Genomic DNA, 25,129 nt, shown 5'->3' on the forward strand with positions numbered 1-25,129 from the left:
CTTTGTTTCCTCTTTTCTTATCTGTGCACCCCACGTTACTATAGAGCAGAGGTAGGCAATTCCCAGCACAGGTGCCGCCAGTGGCACTTGAAGCCTCTTTTGTAGGCACTCAACTGCCTCCCCATCAGCAGAGCAGCGCAGGGAAGCGTCAGTGAGACACTAATGCATTCCAATTTCAGAATTCCCCCCACCAAACCTGCACTGAGGGGGAGGCACTGTGCCACTACACAATGTAAAAGATGGGAAACATTCTTTGGTTCTCCAACTTTGCTGTAGCTGCGATAGTCAGCTTTTGTGATGGGGAAGAGATTGGGTGTAGTTCTGGTGTGTGTGTGTGTGTTTTCCCTGTTTCCAGGCAGAGGACTGTCATTGGCCACTACTAAGCCAATCGCAGTCCAGCTAGCACCGTCCACCATCTGGAGGAAGATGACTCGCTTGGTTGTCACTACCAATCTCAGAAAGAAGGGATTGAGAAAACCACAATCAGATGACAGTTTGTGGAATTACTGTGGAGCTTCTGGGGATTTTGTTGAATTCATTCCTGAACCTATGCATCACTTACTACTGAACCCCTCTGCACTCTGTGTCCCTTTAAGCCACAGCCAGTATTCAGAGCAATGAAAACCACACCCAACTTTTGCTGCGGCGCTTCACACCACACTTTGTCAGCTGCAGGGGCTTATGATCCTGCAAACAGGCCCACTGCTTTCAGAAAATGGCCCTGACCTGAGCTCATTATTGCGCATCCATTCCAGCTGCTTGTATGTGACATCACAGACATCACATACAAGCACTTGGTCTGGATGCAAGAGGTGGATCAGCAGGATGAGTGTCCCAGGACAGGTAGATGTCTCATCTCTGCTTCCTTTCACCACTCTGCATATCATAGATGAGAAGAGGGCAAGCTAAAAGTCTTATTCATTGGCAAAAAGATCTGATTGATCTTAATGATGAATGGATTCGTGCTATGGAGATTTTGCCAGAGGTATCTATCTCACCCTGCCAGCAACTGGCCCAGCGTTTTATTCTACACAGAACCCATTATACCCCAAATTATATGCATGGGGAAAACACACCTCATCCTTATGTCCACGGTGCTCAGTATCCAATGACTCCCTTATTCATATGCTATGGCGTTGCCCCAAGCTCAGTAGATATTATGAGAAAGTGTTTTTGACCTTAAATACAATATCACGGACAGAATTAATAATTACCCCCAAACTAGCACTACTGGGAATAATTCCAGATGGAATTCTACCAGTAGAGATGCATGTTATGTGGACCAGATCTCTTTATATAACCCACAAACTCATTTTGTTGCCAATGGCCCTCCAACCCATAAACAATGGGGTAATAAAATAAATGATTTTAGAGGAGACATTAGCATACAAACATCGAGGAGCACCTAAAAAATGTATTAAAATCTGGTGTTATTGGCTTGATTCGAGTAATTTACTGTATGATGGAACATGTGGTGGGGAGGGGGAGGGGGGTTTATGGGGATAAGGACGAGGAGATCCAATTACAGTAGAATTATAGTAGACTAAGATGTGCAGGGGAGTACAGTGGTGGGACAGATGAGCAGGTGAATTGGGGCTGATCTGAGGTGTGAAGGTGCAGGAATTTGGGGGTGATCTGAGGTGTAAAGGTGCAGGAATTCGGGGGGTGATCTGAGGTGTAAAGGTGCAGGAATTCGGGGCTGATCTGAGGTGTAAAGGTACACGAATTGGGGCTGATCTGAGGTGTAAAGGTACACGAATTGGGGCTGATCTGAGGTGTAAAGGTACACGAATTGGGGCTGATCTGAGGTGTGAAGGCGCAGGCATTGGGGCTGATCTGAGGTGTGAAGGTGCAGGCATTGGGGCTGATCTGAGGTGTGAAGGTGCAGGCATTGGGGCTGATCTAAAGTGTGAAGGTGCAGGCATTGGGGCTGATCTGAGGTGTGAAGGTGCAGGCAATCGGGCTGATCTGAGGTGTAAAGGTACACGAATTGGGGCTGATCTGAGGTGTAAAGGTACACGAATTGGGGCTGATCTGAGGTGTGAAGGCGCAGGCATTGGGGCTGATCTGAGGTGTGAAGGTGCAGGCAATCGGGGCTGATCTGAGGTGTAAAGGTACACGAATTGGGGCTGATCTGAGGTGTGAAGGCGCAGGCATTGGGGCTGATCTGAGGTGTGAAGGTGCAGGCATTGGGGCTGATCTAAAGTGTGAAGGTGCAGGCATTGGGGCTGATCTGAGGTGTGAAGGCGCAGGCATTGGGGCTGATCTGAGGTGTGAAGGTGCAGGCATTGGGGCTGATCTGAGGTGTGAAGGTGCAGGCATTGGGGCTGATCTGAGGTGTGAAGGTGCAGGCAATCGGGGCTGATCTGAGGTGTGAAGGTGCAGCATTGGGGCTGATCTGAGGTGTGAAGGTGCAGGCATTGGGGTTGATCTGAGGTGTGAAGGTGCAGGAATTTGGGTCTAATCTGAGGTGTGAAGGTGCAGGAATTGGGGCTGATCTGAGGTGTGAAGGTGCAGGCATTGGGGCTGATCTGAGGTGTGAAGGTGCAGGAATTGGGGCTGATCTGAGGTGTGAAGGTGCAGGAATTTGGGGCTGATCTGAGGTGTGAAGGTGCAGGAATTTGGGGCTGATCTGAGGTGTGAAGGTGCAGGAATTGGGGCTGATCTGAGGTGTGAAGGTGCAGGAATTGGGGCTGATCTGAGGTGTGAAGGTGCAGGCATTGGGGCTGATCTGAGGTGTGAAGGTGCAGGCATTGGGGCTGATCTGAGGTGTGAAGGTGCAGGCATTGGGGCTGATCTGAGGTGTGAAGGTGCAGGCATTGGGGCTGATCTGAGGTGTGAAGGTGCAGGAATTGGGGCTGATCTGAGGTGTGAAGGTGCAGGAATTGGGGCTGATCTGAGGTGTGAAGGTGCAGGAATTGGGGCTGATCTGAGGTGTGAAGGTGCAGGCATTGGGGCTGATCTGAGGTGTGAAGGTGCAGGAATTGGGGCTGATCTGAGGTGTGAAGGTGCAGGAATTTGGGGCTGATCTGAGGTGTGAAGGTGCAGGAATTTGGGGCTGATCTGAGGTGTGAAGGTGCAGGAATTTGGGGCTGATCTGAGGTGTGAAGGTGCAGGAATTTGGGGCTGATCTGAGGTGTGAAGGTGCAGGAATTTGGGGCTGATCTGAGGTGTGAAGGTGCAGGAATTTGGGGCTGATCTGAGGTGTGAAGGTGCAGGAATTTGGGGCTGATCTGAGGCATGCAGGTGCAGGAATTGGGGCGGATCTGAGGTGTGAGTGCAAGATGTTAATTTCTCACTACTATTCTAAAAGTTTAAAGCATTTACTCAAAAATGCTTTAAAGTCCTTTTTGTGATTGAGAGTGTGAAGTTGAAATTGTTTTGTAATAAAATTGGCACGCTCAATTTCTTTGGAAACATTTTTCAGCACACTGTGCTCAAAAGGTTGCCTACCCCTTCTATAGAGTCACACATATGGGCGTATACACAGTGGTAAATGATTCCCTCCTCCATGTCTTGCTATGGCTAAACACTATGGGGGTGAGATATAGCATGTCGATTGATTGCATTCACTCAAGAGACCCACAAAAAAGCTTAGTTTTAATATAACTCAGTAGTAAATATATCAAACATAAATGCCAATACCTGTAAAGTGAACAAAAAAAAGCATTGGATGCAGATGCCATCTGAACAAAATGAAAGCCAGTGTCAATCATCTCTGGCTCCACCCACATCATAATGCAAAAAAGATACACATTTGATGTTCAGTAAAGATTTATTGGGATCTGAAAAACAGTTACTTGATATTTAGAATTTAATTTGAATCGTTCTCCTGAAAATTTATTTTCAGTCATGTGACTGGCACAGCTCCAATCAGGACTCGCACTGTAGAGAGCATACATCAGCCCCTCCCAAATATCTTTCCCTGCAGATGCTAAAGAATAGGGAAAAAATCATGTGACCACACAACAGTGTCGCAGGAATAATGTACTTAGAGAAGTAAAAAAAAACAAAAATATGGTGACATGATATATATGATTTATGTGAATGAATTATGGCAATTACCACTTTGTTTAGTATCACTTTAAATGTTTGTGCTTGGGTGGAAGCAGTGCAAGTTCCTGCATGTTCCTTAGTCTCAGTTCTTGTAATCCTCTGTACAGCAGAGCTAAAATTGGAAATGGGAGGAGCAGCACAAGGCACCAATCAGTTGCTTATGAGCTAATAAGGGTCATGCAGACAGAAAAAGAGCAGAGTGATGGCAATGGGCTCACCAGTGTGCTCATTCTCCCTTCATTGTTCAGCTCCAGGCTGAGGAATGTACAAAACCTGCAAGCATTGCTTAACACCAGCAGAGAAAAAATTGGTCATCTGCACTGCCAAGTCAGAACTGTGCTGTGTGGCAGAGCTGTGCAAATATTGGGACTGGATGAGAAGAAATATAGATCCTTTGGAAGGTAAAACAGCTCCCATATATGTATTTCATCTGCCCATTTGCCTGGAGTTCAATTTAAGGTTAACATGATCTTACAAGTTAGTACCTCCGTGTACAAGAGTTTAATAATCGACATGTTATACTCAATCGTGAAATGTGTTCTTTGAAAAGCCTTTGAAGGTTGCGTTCTCAAACATTAACATTGTGCAATGAAAGGGAATGGCTTACTCTTGGTTGAGCAGTGCTACTGGTGAAAGCACCTATCAAATACATTACACACACTTCATACATGCACTCCAGCATTCCACAAGCCTCACATATCCGGAACTTTAGGGCTGCTGGCTCTGACCTTGCAGGTTCTCTTGGCAGGAGATCAAAGCGGCCAAGTCACAAACAGCACAGAGTGCAATCTCTCACTGTGTTCTCCTATTCTCCCTCGGCTCTCCCTCCCGCCATCAACCTCTCTTTCTGCTATTCTATACTTTATGTTATTACTGGCCTTATGTCAACTAAGCTCCTCTCTATGTCCCCTGCTATATATCTACACCCCCCAACTTCTCATCTATGATCTAGGATAGTCAACTGGATAAGAAACTATTAAAACTTCCATCAAAGGGTGGAGTACAAATTAGATCAAGTGTCAGTGTACAGAAAGTGTCTCCTAGGACATTGATAATTGCCACCCGGGTCCTCTGGCTGTGAAGCAGTTAATGAGATGTTCTTTCAGTAGTAATCCGCCCATGTTGTAAGGCTTTAGGGGAGCCCCAGGGAAGAAAGGTGGAGCAAAGACAAAAAAAAAAAAATCTTTTGAACTAATTTTCCATACAAGACGCTTTGCTTCTTAATTATGAATGAGGTTATAACAGGCACAAACAAGTACAGGGTGAGTCTGTGAAGGAAGGTATGGCCAGGGGTGGAAGTCTACCATGGGGAAACTTTGACCCTGCCAATGTTTTGGAACTGAATCATTAGATTTAGTGTAATAGAGACTGGAGTAGAAGTCTACTATTGGTGAGTCAGTAAGCCATGGCTGATTACAGATTCAAATAAAGGAGGTCACACGTTCAGGAATTATGGGAAGTTAGTTATTCCAGGAATTGTCGGCTCCCAGATGTGAAGTATGGTTTACCTACAAATACTGATAAGGTATGAATCATACATGTATGAATGGGAGTCTTTCAGGGTGGTGGGAGCTTTCAACATGCTTCACGTGTAAACTTGGGACGTGAGAGGCAGAACCTGTGTCAGTGGTGTAACTAGAACCTTCAGGGCCCTGGGGCAAGAAACCACGAAGGGACCCCCCGACCCCCTTAATGGGGCCCTTCCCTCCGAGTCAAGTGGCAGAACTCCAGGGCCCGGTTTTGCGACTTTTGTGACCGATGTCAGTAGCTTTAAATTTTATTATTTTTTTTACCTTTTTTTTTTAATTAATTTTTACAATTTTCTTAAATTACTACGATCTTTTTAGGAGCCCCATTGGTGAGATATCAGGGGTCTAAACAGACCTCTGATGTTCTACCTTTGAGAAATAGAAAGGAGATTTGCATTGCGGACAGAGCCCTCAATCTTCTCTGCAGCCTCAGCTGCACTGAATGGAGAGGAATAGCTCTGTACTGAGCTTCCCCTTCATTCACAAACTGAAGCATAGCAACCACAGTTTACTAGGTTTCAGTCATGAATGTACAGTTAGTGATCAGTACACAGACTATTCATTCAGGTAAGGAATGGGTCTGTAAATTACACATTTACTGATCCTTTCCTAGTTCTCCATACTGACAGCATACCCCACAGCAGCCAGCGGGAGGGGGGAACCCAGCAGTGCTGAGGGGTAAGGGGGCAGGAAAGAGCACAGGGGGGCTGGAGGGAACGGGGGAGGCAGCAGAAAGAAGCTGAATAGGAGGAGTGGCAGGGAGCGATTGCATATACGGGAAATGATCTCTCAATTTTCCTCCTGCAGCCACTAAATGAGAGGAGGAGAAGCGGGCATTCAGCAGCTGCAGGAGAAAAATTGAGAGATTGGCTACTCTTTATGCAGCGCCCCCACCACTCCTCCTATCCAGAAGTACAGAGGGACCGCGTGGCCCATCTACAGCATGGGGCCAGGTCACAATTGTGACCCATGTGAGCCCTGTAAGTACATCTCTGACCTGTGTGCAGATCGAGGCCTCAAACTGGATTGCACCAGAGGCTAATATCTACTAAAGAAAAACAGCTCAGTGATTCACTGTATACGACCAATCTTTTAAATATGTATCTGAAATCAGATCAAGATATTATAATCATAGGTCTATGGGTACCAATAAAAAAACAAAAACAAACACATGTACTGAAAAAATAAACAGGCTACCATTGTTGACCTACTAGTATCCAGCTGCCTGACTGCAATGGTGGCTTCACAAAATAGTAAACCTATTTGAGACAAAAGTTATAACCCCGATACTGCGACATATTTTTGGTAAAAAACAAAACAACCCCCCAATAAGTGTATATTGATTGGTTTGCGCAAAATTGATAGTCTACAAAATAGGGGATAGATTTATGGCATTTCTATTATTATTTTTTTTTTATTATTAGTAATGGCGACGATCAATGATTTTTTTTTAGCGGCGGACAGATTGGATACCTAACTGACATTTTTGACACCTTTTTGGCAACCAGTGACATTACAGTGATCAGTGCTAAAAATATACACTGAAATTGTACTAATGGCACTGGCAGGGAAGGGGTTAACATCAAGGGTGAGCAAGGAGTTAAATGTGTTCCCTCAGTGTGTTTATTAACTGTATGGGCTGCCTGGGACAACACACAGATTTGTCTTCCTGCATAGCAGAAGGACAGGATCTGTGTGTCACCCCCCTGACAGAATGGAGATCTGCCTTGTTTACTTTGGCATAATCCAAGTTCTGCCACTGCGGGAAACAAACGCGGGCGGCCATAGAACCCACCAAACCCGCTAATTGGATTCCCCGCTAGCCAATTGCCACACGTGCGCCCAGAGATCACAGTTTATGAGCCTGACGTTCACCTACAGCGATTTGCGCAGCCGAGCCAACCTACCACAGTGCAATTGGTTAATAGAATACAGAATTTATTTTGTTCCATAAAAAGACAGCATCGTACACATCAGAAGCTAAATATCACCCCTTTTTAATTTCCTCCCTATATAACTCTTTCATCACCTGCAAGGTGAACGTAGGTATTCTCTTTAAGCACACAAAACCACAAACACAAAACTTAGTTTGTGCTGCTGTTCCAAATAATAAACACCAAAATAAGGAGTACAAACCTCGAATGACCAGGCAGATTGATGCTTTATAGTTCACTAAGCGAAAACTAACAAATCTGATCCAAAACGGTTCATTTACATATACAATTTATGTACTATAAAACAAAAATAAAAATACAAAAAAAAAGGAGGAAAAACAAATACGCCAAACAAGCAACTTCCTTTTATTATTGCATAAAACATACACTCTGCGTGCCAAATATACATGTGCAGGACACCAACAGAACCTCAAGGACACTCAAAGTTCATAATCCTGGGCCTCTGTGCTGTTGCATCACTCGTCCCACTGTTCACCTTTGCATTGCTCTTCAGTAAAACCTAAGCTTGCCATAAATACTAAAAGCAGATGGAAATTCAGATAAATCCAACTACCCATGTAGTTATTTGTTCATTTACAGATGCATGCAAAAGAAGGCACCTTTGGCTTGATCTCCCACCAGCTGCCTAGTGCTTTGGGACTGTAATTCCTTCTATGGTTCTCACATTCACTATAAAGTCTCACGAACACTCACCAGGGCAGAAAGTAAGGAAATATTCATAAATTTGACTTGTCACCAGAACTGGAACAGAAGGGAAATATTGTTCCAATGGCAACTAAGGCGACATTTCCTTCACTTTAATGGAATATTTCTTACTTCTTATTTCCTGTATTGTGTACAGGAGAGGAAGCAGAAGGAAATCACTCCAAGGGACAAAAAGCCTGACAGATGTTTTAACCCCTCTCGAATATTTAAAATGAAAATAAAGGTTTTAGCTGTAGATATACTTTAAACAGAAAAAAAAAGTATATATTATATATATATATATATATATATATATATATATATATATATATATATATAATCACTTTACATAACCTCATATGAATACTGACAAGGATCGTTCATCAATGCCGCCCTATCAGTGCAGCCTCACTAGTGCCCATCAGTACAGCCACATTCGTGAAGAAGAAAATTTTATTTTATTATTTGCAAAATTTTATAACAGAAATTACTTTTTTTTCCTATCAAAATTTTTGGTCTTTTTTTCATTTAGCACAAAAAAAAAAAAAAAAAAAAAAAAAAAACAGCAGTGATTAAATACCACCAAAAGAAAATGGGGCGTGTGAAAAAATATAACAATCAAAATGACATTGGTCTGGTAATAATCTTAAAAGATGTATATTTGTCACGCTCTGCCTTAGAGGTTTCCCTTCTTACGACGTTTGCAGATATCATAACAAAATGTGTAGTAGATGTTACAGCCTGGGATTGCAGCTCTCCTTCCAAGCTTGCAATGGAAAGGATGGTGCTGAAGAAAGCCAAGATGACCCATTTCCCATCAGCAGTAGTGGTGAGACTAGCTCTGATAAACAGCAGAATATAAATCTAGAGACACACATTCCATTCTCTTGAACACATCCTTTCACGGACTGATATGGTGGTTAATCTTGGTTTGGTGGGCTTGTTCATCTTTGGGACAGGGCATACACAATCTGTTTAGCCATCCTACTCACAGCTGAGCCACAAGTGGGGGACTTCTCCAATTCCTTGGTGAAGATGGAAAACTGCTATATAACCTAAATATCTATAAATAACAGAAAATTCTTTATACTGTAAACCCTAAGGCTGCATTCACACCTGAGTGTATAGTATTCAGGAGTTTTGTTAAGCTTTTTTTGCAGCTGTTTTTACAAGCTTTTTTAAAGTGTTTTTGAATTACAAGCATTTTCACAGCTTCAGGTGTTTTTGTTTAGCCAATTTAAGCACTAGAGGGAGGAGAGGGAGAGTTAGAGGTGGAGAGATGCTATTTGAGCGTTTTTACGGGCATTTTACAAATTTAAAAAGCGTGCAAGAGTTCAGAAAAAAGGAGGCAGAGAGCAGACGTTACACACTGCACAGCTCAGTTAGGAGGGCTGATTGGAAGGAAGAGATACACACCCCTCCAAACAGCTCACAGGAAACAGAGATAAGGCTGTAAATCTGCTGGAGGTCCCTCCCTTGTCACCATTTTTCTCTTGGTGTCAGGAAAACATGCCGATAGCAGGGGAGCAAAGCAGCAGACAGAAATAACACTTAGTGCTTTTAATTTATAAAGTGGATTTACAACCACTTTAAGCGGATACCCTAGTTGTTGCAATGGATGACAGTATATCAACATCCCTTTCAGTTTGAGAAGAAAAAAAAAATGAATCTGGAAACATTTCTGTTGTGTATTTGCACACATGTGCATCCTGTCTGCAGCTGCCTATTGAACACTGCATTTCTTAAGGTATCAGCCCTGGAAGTATTTGAGGGGATGGTGCAAAGTGACCTTCACAAGCACAGAAGTGGAGTCATCAGGCCTGTCAATACCATCCTTTGTCCTTTCCATTGGGTATTTACATCATACGGTGAAGTTACAGAATGAAAGGACTCAGGTATGTAACACCTACTCTGCAAGTTTGAACAGTGCTCCCTTATTGGAGATATTTCACAATTGTGCCACTACAATAAATACCATAGCCAAAAGGACACAAGACAGTCTGTTATGGCATACATATTTCAATAGACCTTAGTACAAGCATATTTCTATCCCAGACATACATCCATGTACAGTATATATCCAATTAGCCCAAACAAAATACTGATACAAGCTACAGCTCACCCCTCCCCCAAAATAAAATACTATGAGTACATATAAAGCCTAATATGTGAAAATCATGGGTGCAGAAATAGAAATTTTACCCAATTTCTGAAAAGATATATACAATATTAATGCTGAAAGCACAGGGCAGAAAAGGGACATTAACCATTTCAGTATTGCCTCCAACTACACACGCATCTTGGCTTCTGTAAGATGGAATTTATTTAAATTGCTCAAGTGCAGAAAGTCATTAAATCCAAGCAGATATCACCATTTATTGCTATACATCTGTTACAAGGCCAATTACTGAGTTGTTAGTAGGGTTGTCCCGATACCGATACTAGCATCGGTCCCGATACCGAGTATTTGCAGGAGTAAATGCTTCCGATGCCTAATTCAATACCTGGACACTCGGGAACAATCGGTGCGGGGAAGTTATAATCACCAATCTCCCTGTGTGGCTTTCAATAAAGCAGCTGAGGAGAAGCACACAGGGAGATCAGCGATTATAACTTCCTCCTCACCGATTGTTCCCGAGTGTCCCCTGCATCTCTCCTGCTCCCCTGTGCATGCCCCCGGTCCCCTTCTGTGCACTCCTTTTGTAACATGTTACACCCATATTCTGGACACATGTTACAGATGCAATGGCCCCTCTGATCCCCATTTTGACAGCGAATGGGGGGGATCTTCTCCACCCAATTGCTTTCAAAATTTGAAGAGAAGGCGGCTGCGCGGGGCTCTACTACATCATTCATTTACAGTGTTCTATGAATGTGAAAACTACATGTACCAATAGCCTTTGCAGCTGTTGGCTTGTAGTTCTCAATGAACAACCAGGGCACTCTAGTAGTTCATTGAGTCTTCCTAGCAGTGTGTAACAGCCTGCTCATATCGGAGGTACTGGCACACAGCTACGCAGTCTGCAAGACCATGACATTACACCCACAATCTGCTGATCGTGGGTGCGAAACGTTATAGGTTCCCAACAAAAAAATAATAAATGCATATTTTTTTTACCTGCAAAAAGTTGTGCATTATTTGTTTTGTAAAGGTGAACTTATCCTTTCATTTTTAATGGCACCACAATATACTAAGGCAATACAGCTCTGTTGCATGTGTGCTGCAGTACACAATGGACTACTATGCATTGCGGTGTGCCGCATATTAATGGTCATATTTACCCATGTTAGTGACTTGCAGTAACAATTAATGCATGTTACTGTGTGAGAAAAAATGCTCCATTAGCGATTTACCTGTCCGTTCTTAAAGCAATGCACACTGACACATAACACAAGGCACATACACGCAATACACAAGAATTTCCAAGTGTGAAAGGGCCCTTTTCATTTGAATTCAACTATTTAGTCTATTAGTGGTACAAAATACAGTTCTACCAATACCAACTAAAGTCATGTCAGTGCGAGATGAATGAATACGATTATCTACATGGTTTTATTACACTTTACCCGTTGTCATCTGCCTAATTCCATATGTGATGAAAACATGTAATTAAATCATTTTCAGCACTGTAGTTGCAAATAATGAGCCACCAAAATGTCTTTGGTATTTTAATATACAACTCACAAACACTAATGATGACCACACACAGGTAGATTATTGGACAAGCTGTATCCTGTGAAATCTAATGCTGTGTCTAATTTGGCTTAACAGATACACAGGAGGTGCAGACAGATTTACTGTACCCAGGATCTGAGGGCACAGGACTGCCTTGCAAACAGCAGAACTGAGAAATTATTATTTTTTTTTAACTGTGCTTTAGTGTCGTTCACAAAATAAACATAAGCACCCTTTAACTTTCCTATGGGCGAGCTTGTCACAGAGTTCACCCGATGGGTACTTTCTCAAGTTCCTTAGGCGACTCATTGTTAGGGGCGAGATGGGAGCGGTGAGAACACAGAGCAGGAGACAAGAGATCCCTGTTGGCTCTTGCAGCATTAACGGATGAGATTAATGATTAACAGATCAGAGGCAGTGGGTGGTTAATGTACAATTCACAGGTCATTTCAGCGGCACTGATGAAAGGGAAGGAAGCAGGCAACACTCCCAACATCTTCTGTTGCAAAACATAAAGGAGAAATAAAGGAAGGAGGGGGACAGGAGCAGAGGCCATCCTCTACTGGATACAGACCATGTGCTGTGTGTGCTATAATAATGAAGTCAATGTGTCTCTCCTACCCAAACCGCTCTATGATCACCAGTGAAAGACATTAAAGTGATACTAAAGTCTTTTTTTAAATTTTTATTAAAAACAACATGTTATACTTGCCTGCTCCGTGCAGTGAATTTTCACAGAGCAGCCCAAATCCTCCTCTTCTCGGATCCCTCTTCGGTGCTCCTGGCCCCTCCCTCCTGTTAAGTGCCCCCACAGCATGCAGCTTGCTATTGGGGCACCCAAGCTGAGCCGCAGCTCCCTCTGTCCATTTAGACACAGAGCCGCAGCCCAGCCCTCTTTCTCTCCTCATTGGCTCACAGACTTTGAATGACAGCAGCGGGAGCCAATGGCGCCGTGCTGCTGTCTCAGCCAACGAGGAAGGAGTCCCGGACAGCCGAGTCTCTCGTGCAACATTGCTGGATCCAGAGGGACATTAAGCAAGTATTAGGGTGGCTGCTGCTCACAAAAGGTTTGTTTATCTTAACGCATAGAATGCATTAAGATAAAAAAAACTTCTGCCTTTACAACCACTTTAAGTAGACATAAGTGTCTAAATAAGAAATTTAAAAGTGGAGACCCACAGTTACAGCCTTAAATTAGGATACAGTAGAGGTCAGCCAAGATTACGGCATTACCAATTTATCAAAATCATTCACGGGGACAATGATTTTATTTATTACAAGTACTTATAGCAGCATCAATTTATGAAACACTTTTACATATATATTGCATATTCATATCAGTCCCTGCCCTCATGGAGCTTACAATCTAAGGTCCCCAACTCACATTCATACTGTACACATACTAGCCTTCCAGCATGTGTTTGGAGTGTGGGAGGAAATGAACGCAGACACAAGGAGAACATGCAAACGTCAGGCAGGTAGTGGCGTCGTTCGGATTCAAATCAACAACCCTAGTTCTACCAGGCGGAAGTTCTAATCACTTAGCCACTGTGAATCCCAATAAATGGTGTATTTTTGTCACATATTTTGTCTATTTATCACACATAAAATAACTGGTGTGCTTCTTTGAAAAGGGTACAAGCTGACATTCTGTGCTTCCACCTGGAAGTTTGAAAAGCACACCATTAGAGGTCCCTGAAGACCAGACTTGTCTACTTTAACATCTATCAGTCATTCATTTGTTTGATGCACATTTAAATTTTTTTATTTTTTTTTTTTTTTTTTTTTTTTTTTTAGATATTTTCCGAAAAATTGCTATTTTCTAAATGACCACATTTGGTAGGATTCACTCAGGTGGGAGGTTGAAACACATCAGCAGAGCATGGCTTTGGAGGAGACAAACTGAAGCCGATTCCTTTCATGGGATGATTGGGCCGATAGCCAGCGTGTGGCTTTGTATCCTATTGAGAGTAGTTTGTTACATTAGTTCAAGTAAAACAAAAACAAACTGTTGATCCTGCCATAAATTCAGTGGGCTCCAAACTATCTGTAGTGAACGGAGAAATTCACAAAAAAATCTCAAAGTTATAAACCCCTGCCTGAATTTTTTCTGTAAATTTGTGACCCGAAGTTGCCTAGCATTGCCTCTTGAAGAATGAAAATTTTGATGAACAGATCCAATGGCCTCAACTAGAGGACAATTGTTTCTATAAAAATGGGCCCTGTGAAAATAACAAACATTAGAAAATGATTATGTTTAATCAAATTGATTGAGGAACAGTGCAACTAAACAGTGACAGATCCTCTTGAAGTCAATGTCCATTTAATTCTATTCCTAAACATAACCAAAATGGAAAACTTCTATTCTATAAATACAATGTGCAGAAATGCAAGAGGGCTTACATTTTTCAGTGCTGTGAAAAAGTATTTGCCCCTTCCTCGTTCCTTTTTTTTTTTTTTGTCATATTTTCAAATGATTCAAATCAAACAAACTTTATTATTACACAGAGATAACCTGAGTAAATACAATGCAGTTTTTAAATGAGGACTTCAATTCAATCAAGACAGGACTTCTCAGACTCGCTGATCACAGAACAGGGGGCACACGCAGGCCGCTCGTGCACGGCACGACTACAATAGACGTAGCCCCGGCAAAGCAGGTCCACGCTGTAGCCGTCATTCGGCTATAGCGCGGATCTCAAGCGGTTAATAAATGAAATCATCATTTAAAAACTTAATTTTGAATTTACTTGGGTTATCTTTGTGTAATATTAAAATGTGTTTGATAATCATCTAAGTGTGACAAATATGCAAATAATAAATAAATCAAGAAGGAAGCAAATACTTTTTGACAGCACGGTAGCTATACTGGACAATGGACACTGAACAGAGAATAGGGCAAGGCAGAGGACTGATCAATGTATGGAGGCAAGATCATAAATAATGAACCATTTATGAACGGTTGTTTATCTATGTACTATAGCATGCACGTAAGCTTCTGTGCGAAGCGCCATATGTAGCTTTGTGCTTACTGACCATTATGCTTTGAGAAACCGCACAAGAAAGCATTCAACTGGCCTATTTTTAAAATAATGGATGACAGAACATGGAATGGAGAAAATAGAGCATGTCCTACTTTCTCTCATTTATGATCCATCATCCATTAGATGAAGAGGCCTCTGTGCCACAACGACGTATAGGATACGCTAAAAAAATACATATGAAAGCTGCAGATGATCTGAGATCATCCATAAGATTCAAATAAAACACTGATATGGTAATTTTGAAGACTTCTTATAATGGATCTTCCAAGGAAAGATACACAGGACAATTTCCAGCTAAAGGAAGACGGCAACTAGACTTTTACTGGTATAACCTAAGCCAGTAAAACTACACTTTGTGTCAATTCAGAAAAAGTAAAGTTATTAGGACACCAAGTAGAGCAGTCTTAAATTAAACGTATAGGAGGTGTACATCTTACGGTCAGGGCCAAAAACTATTTTTTCCAGTTAAAGTGATTGTAAAGGCTTGTTTAAACAAAACAGTTGTGCTCATGAGCGTATATACCCTGGCAGAATTTATGATTTCTTGGCCGTTTTTCAGAGAATATGAATGATAACACAAAAACATTTTTCACTCATGGTTAGTGTTTGGCTGAAGCCATTTATTATCAATCAACAGTTTTTACTATTTTTAAATCATAATGGCAACAGAAACTACCCAAATGACCCTGATCAAAAGTTTACATACCCTAGTGATTTTGGCCTGATAACATGCACACAAGTTGACACAAAGGGTCCGTTCACACAGGGGCAACTCAGATCCGACTTCAGGTCGCCCCTAGTCGCCTCAGGTTGGACAACATGTAAAAATCAATGTAAGTGAATGAGAGCCGTCTTAATGCACACTACTGAAGTCACTCCAACTTCAGAAAAAGGTTCCTGTACTACTTCAATCCGACTTGTAGGCGACCGGTATCAATTGATTTCAATGGAGGTCACCTTCAAGTCGGATCTCCGTCTATACGGAGGTGACTCTGACAGAATTATCAGCTCTCAAGAGGGAACTCCACGCCAAATTTCTGAGGCCTTTAGGTCTGGTATGGATTTTAAGAGGAACCCCCTACACCGAAAAACGGCGTGGGGGTCCCTCTCAGATCCATACCAGGGCATTATCCGAGCACGCTACCCGGCCAGCCAGGAAAGGGGGTGGGGACGAGCGGGAGATGTTGCCTCGCCGCTGTCTCTGCTCACTATGACAGAACACGCAGCGACTTATATAGGGACATCACCGGATGATGTCCCTCGCCCATTATGATGTCACAGTCCCAGAGGATGCTGGGACTGTGACATCATAATGGGCGGGGACATCATCCGGTGATATCCCTATACAAGTATCCGCGCGCCGCATGTTCTGTCATAGTGAGCAGAGACAGCGGCGAGGCAACATCTCCAGAAGAGAAGAACAGAAGAAGACGGCGGTGGCGACGGCGACAGAACACCGGGCCACCGCTTGTAAAAGAGCTAGAAGAAGTTGCGGCGGCCCTGCAAGAAGAACCGAAGAGGGGGGGCAAGACCCCTGAAGTCGGAAGAAGAGGGTGGCAGCGAAGAAGAATGCCGGGCTCCTCCGCTAGTAAAAGAGCTAGCAGAAGATAGCGGAGGAGTCCAGCGAGAAGACCCCTGAAGACGGAAGAACCCCGAAGCTGTGCAATAAACTATTTTAACCCTGTGTTTTTTTTGTACATTTTTTTTCACAGGTGAATGGGTAGGGGTATGTTGTACCCCATACTCATTCACATAGGGTGGGGGGCCGGGATCCGGGGGCCCCCTTATTAAAGGGGGCTCCCGGATTCCGATAAGCCCCCCGCCCGCAGACCCAGACAACCAACGGCCAGGGTTGTCGGGAAGAGGTCCTTGTCCTCATCAACATGGGGACAAGGTGCTTTGGGGTGGGGGGGTCCGCATGGCCCCCCCTTCCTCAAGGCACCCCCCATGTTGAGGGCGCGCGGCCTGGTACGGCTCAGGAGGGGGGGTGCTCGCTCGTCCCCACCCCCTTTCCTGGCCGGCCAGCGTGCTCTGATAAGGGTCTGGTATGGATCTGGGGGGGCCACGTCATTTTTTCGGCGTAGGGGGTTCCCCTTAAAATCCATACCAGACCTAAGGGCCTGGTATGCTCTTGGAGGGGGAACCCCCGCCAAATTTTTTTCATAAATTTGGCACGGAGTTTCCCCTTGAGAGCTCATTCTCTGATTGGCCACGACAAAAGTCGTCTGGCCTGGGGCGACTTAAAGTCGTGTTGTAAGTCGCCCCAAGTCGTGTTCGGGTCGTGTCCAAGTTGCCTCCAAAAGTCATGTTGAAAGTCGTGTTGCCCCTGTGTGAATGGACCCAAAGGGTTTTGAATGGCCATTAAAACGTAACCATCCTCACCTGTGATCTGTTTGCTTGTAATTAGTGTGTGTGTGTGTAATGAGTTTCTGGACTCCTGACAGACCCTTCAATCCGATATTTCTGGATTCTGAGTCATGGGGAAAGCAAAAGAATTGTCAAAGGATCTGCGAGAAAAGGTAGTTGAACTGTATAAAACAGGAAAGAGATATAAAAAGATATTTGAATGCCAATCAGCAGTGTTCAAAGTCTAATCAAGAAGTGGAAAATGAGGGGTTTTGTTGAAACCAAACCACGGTCAGGTTCGGGATGCAAAGAAAAACCCACATATAACTTTAGGTGAAATACAGAACTCTCTGAAAACATGTGGTGTGGCTGTTTCAAGATGCAATAAGGAGGCACTTGAAGAAAGATGGGCTGCATGGTCGAGTCGCCAGAAGAAAGTCATTACTACACAAATGCCACAAAGCATCCCGCTTAAAATATGCCAAACAGCACAGAGACCAGCCTCAAACCTTCTGGCGGAAAGTCATTTGAAGTGATGAGACCAAAATTGAGCTTTTTGGCCACAACCATTAATGCTACATTTGGAGAGGAATCAACAAGGCCTATGATGAAAGGTACACCATAACTACTGTGAGACACGGAGGCAGATTGCTGATGTTTTGGGGACGTGTGAGCTACAAAAGCACAGGAAATTTGGTCAAAATTGTTGGCAAGATGAATGCAGTATGTTATCAAAAAATACAGGAGGAACATTTGCATTCATCAGCCAGGAAGCTGCGCATGGAACATACTTGGACATTCCAACATGACAATGATCCAAACCACAAGGCCAAGTTGACCTATCATTGGCTACAGCAGAATAAAGTGAAAGTTCTGGAGTGGCCTCAATATCATTGAGCCACTCTTGGGAGATCTTAAACGTGCAGTTCATGCAAGACAGCTCAAGAATTTACAGGAACTGGAGGCTTTTCCCCAAGTGGAATGGGCAGCTTTGCCATCTGAGAAGATAAAGAGCCTCATCCACAAATACCACAAAAGATTTCAAGCTGTCATTGATGTTAAAGGGGGCAATACACGGTATTAAGAGCTGGGGTATGTAAACTTTTGATCAGGGTCATTTGGGAAGTTTCAGTTGTCATTATGATTTAAAAAGTGTAAACACAGCTGATTGATAATAAATGGCTTCAGCCAAACACATAACACAAAAAGGTTTTTGTTCATGGTTAAATTCATATTCTCTGAAAAATGACCAAGAAAGCATAAATTCTGCCAGGGTATGTAAACTTATGAGCACGTGTGTGTGTTTGTATACACACACACTATTTTTTTAGATATATATATATATATATATATAACATTTATTACACATATACACATACTTACCTCCTCTATGCAGTTGGTTTTGCACAGAGTAGCCCAGATCCTCTTCTCAAGTCCCTCTTCTGCTCTTCTGTCCCCTCCCTCTGGTGAGTGCCCACTCAGCCAGCAGCTTGTTACAGGGGGCACCCAAGCTGAGTCAGAGGCCCCTCCGCCTCTCTCCTCTGATTGGCTGACTGATTTGGATTGACAGCCGTGGGAGCCAATGACGCTGCTGCTGTATCTCAACTAATCAGGAGGAGTATCTGAGACAGCCAAGACACTCGTGGACATCGCTGGAGAGAGATAGGCAGATTTTCCCATTTTCCAGGTTACATTATTTTTATTTTTTATTTTTATTTTTTTAACAAGAAAACATCACGGAGCTCAAGCTGAAATTTACAAGTAGAGCAGGGACTTCTGTCTGCATGTGACAAAGTGACAACCAACTTGTTACCCCATATGAGGAATTGCCTTAACAAGGACGTTCATTACTGCATAATTTTATTGAAATTTAAAAAAAAAAAATACAGTGGTGTGAAAAAGTCTTTGCCCCCTTCCTCATTTCCTGTTCCTTTGCATGTTTGTCACACTTAAGTGTTTCGGAACATCAAACCAATTTAAACAATAGTCAAGGACAACACAAGTAAACACAAAATGCAATTTGTAAATGAAGGTGTTTATTATTAAAGGTGAAAAAAAATCCAAACCATCATGGCCCTGTGTGAAAAAGTGATTGCCCCCTAAACCTAATAACTGGTTGGGCCACCCTTAGCAGCAACAACTGCAACCAAGCGTTTGCGATAACGTGCAATGAGGCTTTTACAGCGTCCTGGAGGAATTTTGGCCCACTCATCTTTGCAGAATTGTCCTAATTCAGTTACATTAGAGGGTTTTCGAGCATGAACGGCCTTTTTAAGGTCATACCACAACATCTCAATAGGATTCAGGTCAGGACTTTGGCTAGGCCACTCCAAAGTCTTCATTTTGTTTTTCTTCAGCCATTCGGTGGTGGACTTGCTGGTGTGTTTAGGATCATTGTCCTGCTGCAGAACCCAAGTTCGTTTCAGCTTGAGTACACGAACAGATGGGCGGACATTCTCCTTCAGGATCTCTTGGTAGACAGCAGAATTCATAGTTCCTTTTATCACGGCAAGTCTTCCAGGTCCTGAAGCAGCAAAACAGCCCCAGACCATCACACTACCACCACCATATTTTACTGTTGGTATAATGTTCTTTTTATGAAATGCAGTGTTCCTTCTACGCCAGATATACTTGGACACACACCTTCCAAAGAGTTCCACTTTTGTCTCATCGGTCCACAGAATGTTGTCCCAAAAGTCTTGGGATCATCAAGATGTGTTGTGGAGAAATTGAGACGAGCTTTGATGTTCTTTTTGCTCAGCAGTGGTTTTCTCCTTGGAACTCTGCCATGCAGGCCATTTTTGCCCAGTCTTTTCCTGATGGTGGAGGCATGAACGCTGACCTTAACTGAGGCAAGTGAGGCCTGCAGTTCCTTGGACGTTGTTGTGGGGTCTTTTGTGACCTCTTGGATGAGTCGTCGATGCGCTCTTGGGGTAATTTTGGGCGGCCGGCCACTCCTGGGAAGGTTCACCACTGTTCCATGTCTTCGCCATTTGTGGATAATGGCTCTCACTGTGGTTCGCTGGATTCCTAAAGCTTTGGAAATGGCTTTATAACCCTTTCCAGACTGATAGATCTCAATTACTTTCTTTCTCAATTGTTCCTGAATTTCTTTGGGTCTCGGCATGATGTGTAGCTTTTAAGGATCTTCTGGTGGACCTTACTGTGTCAAGCAGCTCCTATTTAAGTGATGCCTTGATTGTGAACAGGTGTGGCAATAATCAGGCCTGGGTGTGGCTAGAGAAATTGAACTCAGGTGTGGACAACCACAGTTATAGTATGTTTTAACAAGGGGGGCAATCACTTTTTCACACAGGGCCATGATGGTTTGGATTTTTTTTCACCTTTAATAATAAACACCTTCATTTACAAATTGCATTTTGTGTTTACTTGTGTTGTCCTTGACTATTGTTTAAATTGGTTTGATGTTCCGAAACACTTAAGTGTGACAAACATGCAAAGGAACAGGAAATAAGGAAGGGGGCAAACACTTTTTCACACCACTGTACATTAACATGATAAAGCTTACTTGTTAGTTATTTAGAGTCAATCCTACTTTAACCAGTAGAGACCCGCACTATAGCCAAATGACGGCTACAGCGCGGACCTCCTTTGCCGGGACTACGTCTACTGACGTCGTCCCGATCACGGCCAGCTTACCAGTGCCCACCTGCCCTCTGCCAGTGCCACCTCTGTAATAAAAAAGTGCCACCCAGCAGTACCCACAGTGCCACACATCAGTGCCCACAGTGCCACACATCAGTGCCCACAGTGCCACACATCAGTGCCCACAGTGCCACACATCAGTGCCCACAATCTGCCTCAACAACGGTGCTGCACCCCAGTGCCACATATCCGTGCCCATCAGTGTCATCTACCAGTGCCCATCAGTGCCGCCTATCAGTGCCACCTATCAGAGCCCATCAGTCCCATCTATCAGTGGTACCTATTAGTGCCACCCATCCGTGCCATCTTATCTGTGCCCATCTTTGCCCATCAGTGCCGCCTTATCTGTGCCCATCAGTACTGCCTTATCTGTGCCTATCGGTGCCACTTTATCTGTGCCTATCGGTGTCACTTTATCTGTGCCTATCAGTGCCCACCAGTGCAGCCTATCAGTGCCCACCAGTGCAGCCTATCAGTGCCCACCAGTGCAGCCTATCAGTGCACTTCAATAAAGGAGAAAAATGACCCGTTTGCAAAATTTTATAACAAACTATTAAACATGATTTTTTTTTTTTTGCATCTTTTTTTGTTTGTTTAGCAAAAAATAAAACTCCCAGCTGAAATTAAATACCACCAAAAGAAAGCTCTATTTGTGGGGAAAAAAAATGATAAAAATTTAATTTGGGTACAGTGTTGTATGACCGCGCAATTGTCATTCAAAGTGCATTAGCGCTGAAAGCTGAAAATTGGTCTGGGCAGGAGGGGGGTTTAAGTGCCCAGTAAGCAAGTGGTTAAGTTTAAAATGTTCTGCAAAAGATATTAAAAAAGTCACCCTAAATAATTCTAGGTTCGGTCACTGATTTTTGAGTCGCACTGTGCAAGAAATAACAGAAGAGGGCATACCATATACATTACCAAATGAATGAATTTTTGATTTAATCTCTTCCAAATTTGAAAGATACTGACCAAGGCACTTTTACTTCATGCGCAAACCAATTATAGGCAGATTGGGTTTCAAATTGCCCAATGATATTTAGACACCCTTTTGTATATCCAAAGAAGAAACCTCAAAAATATCTAACAGAACGCCAGCAATGGAAATTTAATGTGGGTTTTAGCACATGGCAAGAACAGCTTCCCAGGGACCATGGTTACAGTCTCTGCACAGACTAGACAGTCGATGGAATGTCAGAAGAGTCAGGAGACGGAACAGGGCTGTGTGATCACCCGCTGTTCTCCCACTGAGACGCCTCTCAACTGCTTCTTTTAAATTACTGTACTTTGTCCCTTTCATCCAAATCAAAGACATTCTATGAAATCCTCAAGCCGTCTTGGAACTTAATGCTCTCAAGTGATATGAAAATGTGCACTGTCTGCATTTTGGAAAGAATTCGAAAATCTGAACAAGAAAAGCCAAAATACATGGTATTGATCGCAAGCGAAGTAACATTACTATGTTCAAGACACTGAAAACTTTTTTTCAATTTATTTTTCTGCTATTGCTTTTTTTTTTTTTTTTGCGCTTCCAAACAACATTGCATAGTTAGTAGTGGCTTCTCCTTAGCTGTCACATTATTTTGTTCAGCCCTGCTGGGTATAAGGAGAAAGAAACTAGTAGTGTGTACTAGGCAAAAGGCAGGCCAAAGATGGTGCAATTTTCTTTCTTGAAAACACAGGTTGCAGGAAAGAAAATCACTTGATCACTTGATTAGTGGCTATAGCCACAAGCAATAATCGCATGCTGAAAATCCAACATACTTATTGTACCCAAGTTGGTCAATGGACCAACTTGGGTGCATTCAGCCTGCCCACAGATGGTTTGAATCTCGGCCGGTCCCTGCTTAGCTGGCCATGGTTCGAACCATCTATAGCTAGCTTAACAGCTCACTGAACTACAAACTACAATCATACTGGTGAAATCTTGAAAAAAGATTTTAGGCAAGTAGGAAAATCTCTGCTTGTTTGTGCTTGGTAACCCCAGTACTGTCAAATTATCAAGTGATACACACAGGGCAGAACCCCCCCCCAGCCTGACCACCAACATTCCCCAGGTCTTGCCAGCAGTCCATGCTACCGAATACGCACACCGGCCACCTCACCTGTACGCATTCAGCCCCCTCCACCCGCAATCCTGTATGTCAGCACCCCCCCCCCACACCTGTATATATGTCAGCCCCACACACACACACCTCTATATATGTCAACCCCCCCCCTCCACACACACACACCTGTATATATGTCAGCCTCCACACACCTGCATGTCAGCCCCCCCTAACACACCTGTATATATGTCAGCCCCCCCACACACACACCTGTATATATGTCAGCCCCTCACATACACTAACCTGTATATATGGTAGCCCCTCACACAGTGGCGGTGCGTCCATAAGGGCGCACAGGCACTGCCCCCTCTCTCCAATCACCCCTCTACCACCACTATGGCCGCCACTGCCACCCACTATTCAGCCACCCGGACCCTTTTCGGGCGCTGGGCTCCCGAATTACAGTGGCAGAGTAATTTTTTAAGCCCCTCAGAGCCATAGGCTCTAATATGTGTCAAAAAAGGTAAACAGCGAGCGCCATGCTTGGTGCTCGCAGTACACCCACCTGTGTTAGAAAAGCAAATTAATATTTGATTTCCTAACACTGAACCACCTCTCCACCAATCAGGTGCTTGGGTCTGTTACCTGTCACCTGATTGGCTGAAACAACAGGTGCCGCTATTGGACGTCTATAAAGGAGGTGAGGACAGGAGATGAGGATAGCAGGAGACGCATGAAGGACCCCACTCGCTGCCCTACCAAGACAGGTTAAGTGCCGGGCAGACGACGAGTGGCCAGGGGTCACACTGGCAGCATTTGATTGGCAAGGTGGCAGCATTTGATCACCAGCCGCCACTGCCCTCACATACACAAACCTGTAGATATGGCAGCTCCTCACATACACAAACCTGTAAACACATAAGGCTCTGGCCCCTCCCTTTCCTTCACAACCCCTGCTTGTAAAGAATGTCTTCCTACCTGGTCCCAGCTTGTTTTCACAAAGCTGACATGTTGCTGAGAAGCTCGGTACAAATCACACGAGAGGTGCACATACACACAGTAGCCAGAGGTGGCAGTAAAGAGCTTGATGTCTGAGCTCAGTGACACCAGAACAGCAGAAGCTGTGAAATTGTTTCTGTAATACACAGCATGGCCTCCACCCATTCTGCATTCTTCTGGCCCGGGCGGTCCCCCTTACAGTTGTGACGGCTGTACCCCCCTAACAGCGGCCTTGGATACACAAACCAAAATATTATCTGAGAAATATGAAGGCTAAATACACCAACATAGTAGAGTCTAGACATCCTTTATCATCCCAGGAATTTGTCAATGCTTAATGGTATAACAGTACCATCCAAATAAAATAAGATAAATGTTCACCACCCCTCCATGAAAACATGAATGGTAACATTAGTTGCCATAGCAAACTCTGTTCATTTGGATGGATGCTTTCTTGCTTTTTTTGTTCTGTTTATAGCAAGTACGGGTTAGAAATGGTGTCATGTTTTATTGACAAGTTTAACCTTCAGTGGGAAACCACTGCTAATAAGACAGAAAATGATGAAAATTGTAACTGTTAATGGGGAAGAAGTAGAGGGAGTATCTTCCAATGGAGACATCGGTTACATTGGCAATGATCAACTGTGGGATATTCTTTCATTATGGCGAGAATTTTACTCCATGTCAGTTTGACATGTGGATACAGCTCAGTCAATGGATTGTCCTACTACATGACTAAGTTAGGGTGACATGTACCATCTTGGCAGCAAAACCAATCATAGCATCCGCTTGAAAGATACAATCTATTCCGTCTCACAAGGTCAAAACCTACCTCCATAGCTTTAGGATTAATGAAACATTATCCAGCATCTCAACTAACACTCTATTTGGTTTATAAACAAAGAACCAGTTTACTATCCTTCAGACTTTAGAGGGGCAGGACTGTGGGCAGTGGGATTAGAAAATGCCATGACGTCTAACAACGCCCCACCATTGGTGCCAGTCGGAGGAATAGTGCCCGTCACAGGTGCCAGTCAGAGGAATAGTGCCTTATTGCCGCCAGTGGAAGGAATAGTTCCCCATCGTTGGCGTCAGCGGAAGGAATAGTTCCCCATCGTTGGCGTCAGCGGAA

General features: G+C 43.6%; 1 protein-coding gene across 1 annotated transcript in view; it reads right to left on the reverse strand.

The window, feature by feature from the left end:
• ZNRF3 (zinc and ring finger 3) overlaps positions 1-25,129 on the reverse strand; it is a 203,840-nt gene that overhangs the window by 24,783 nt on the left and 153,928 nt on the right. The window lies entirely within an intron of this gene.

The sequence above is a fragment of the Lithobates pipiens genome, unplaced genomic scaffold (genome assembly GCF_037356315.1).
Source record: "Lithobates pipiens isolate NorthernLeopardFrog02 unplaced genomic scaffold, aLitPip1_a1.2 Scaffold_3, whole genome shotgun sequence".
Classification (NCBI taxonomy): Eukaryota; Metazoa; Chordata; class Amphibia; order Anura; family Ranidae; genus Lithobates; species Lithobates pipiens.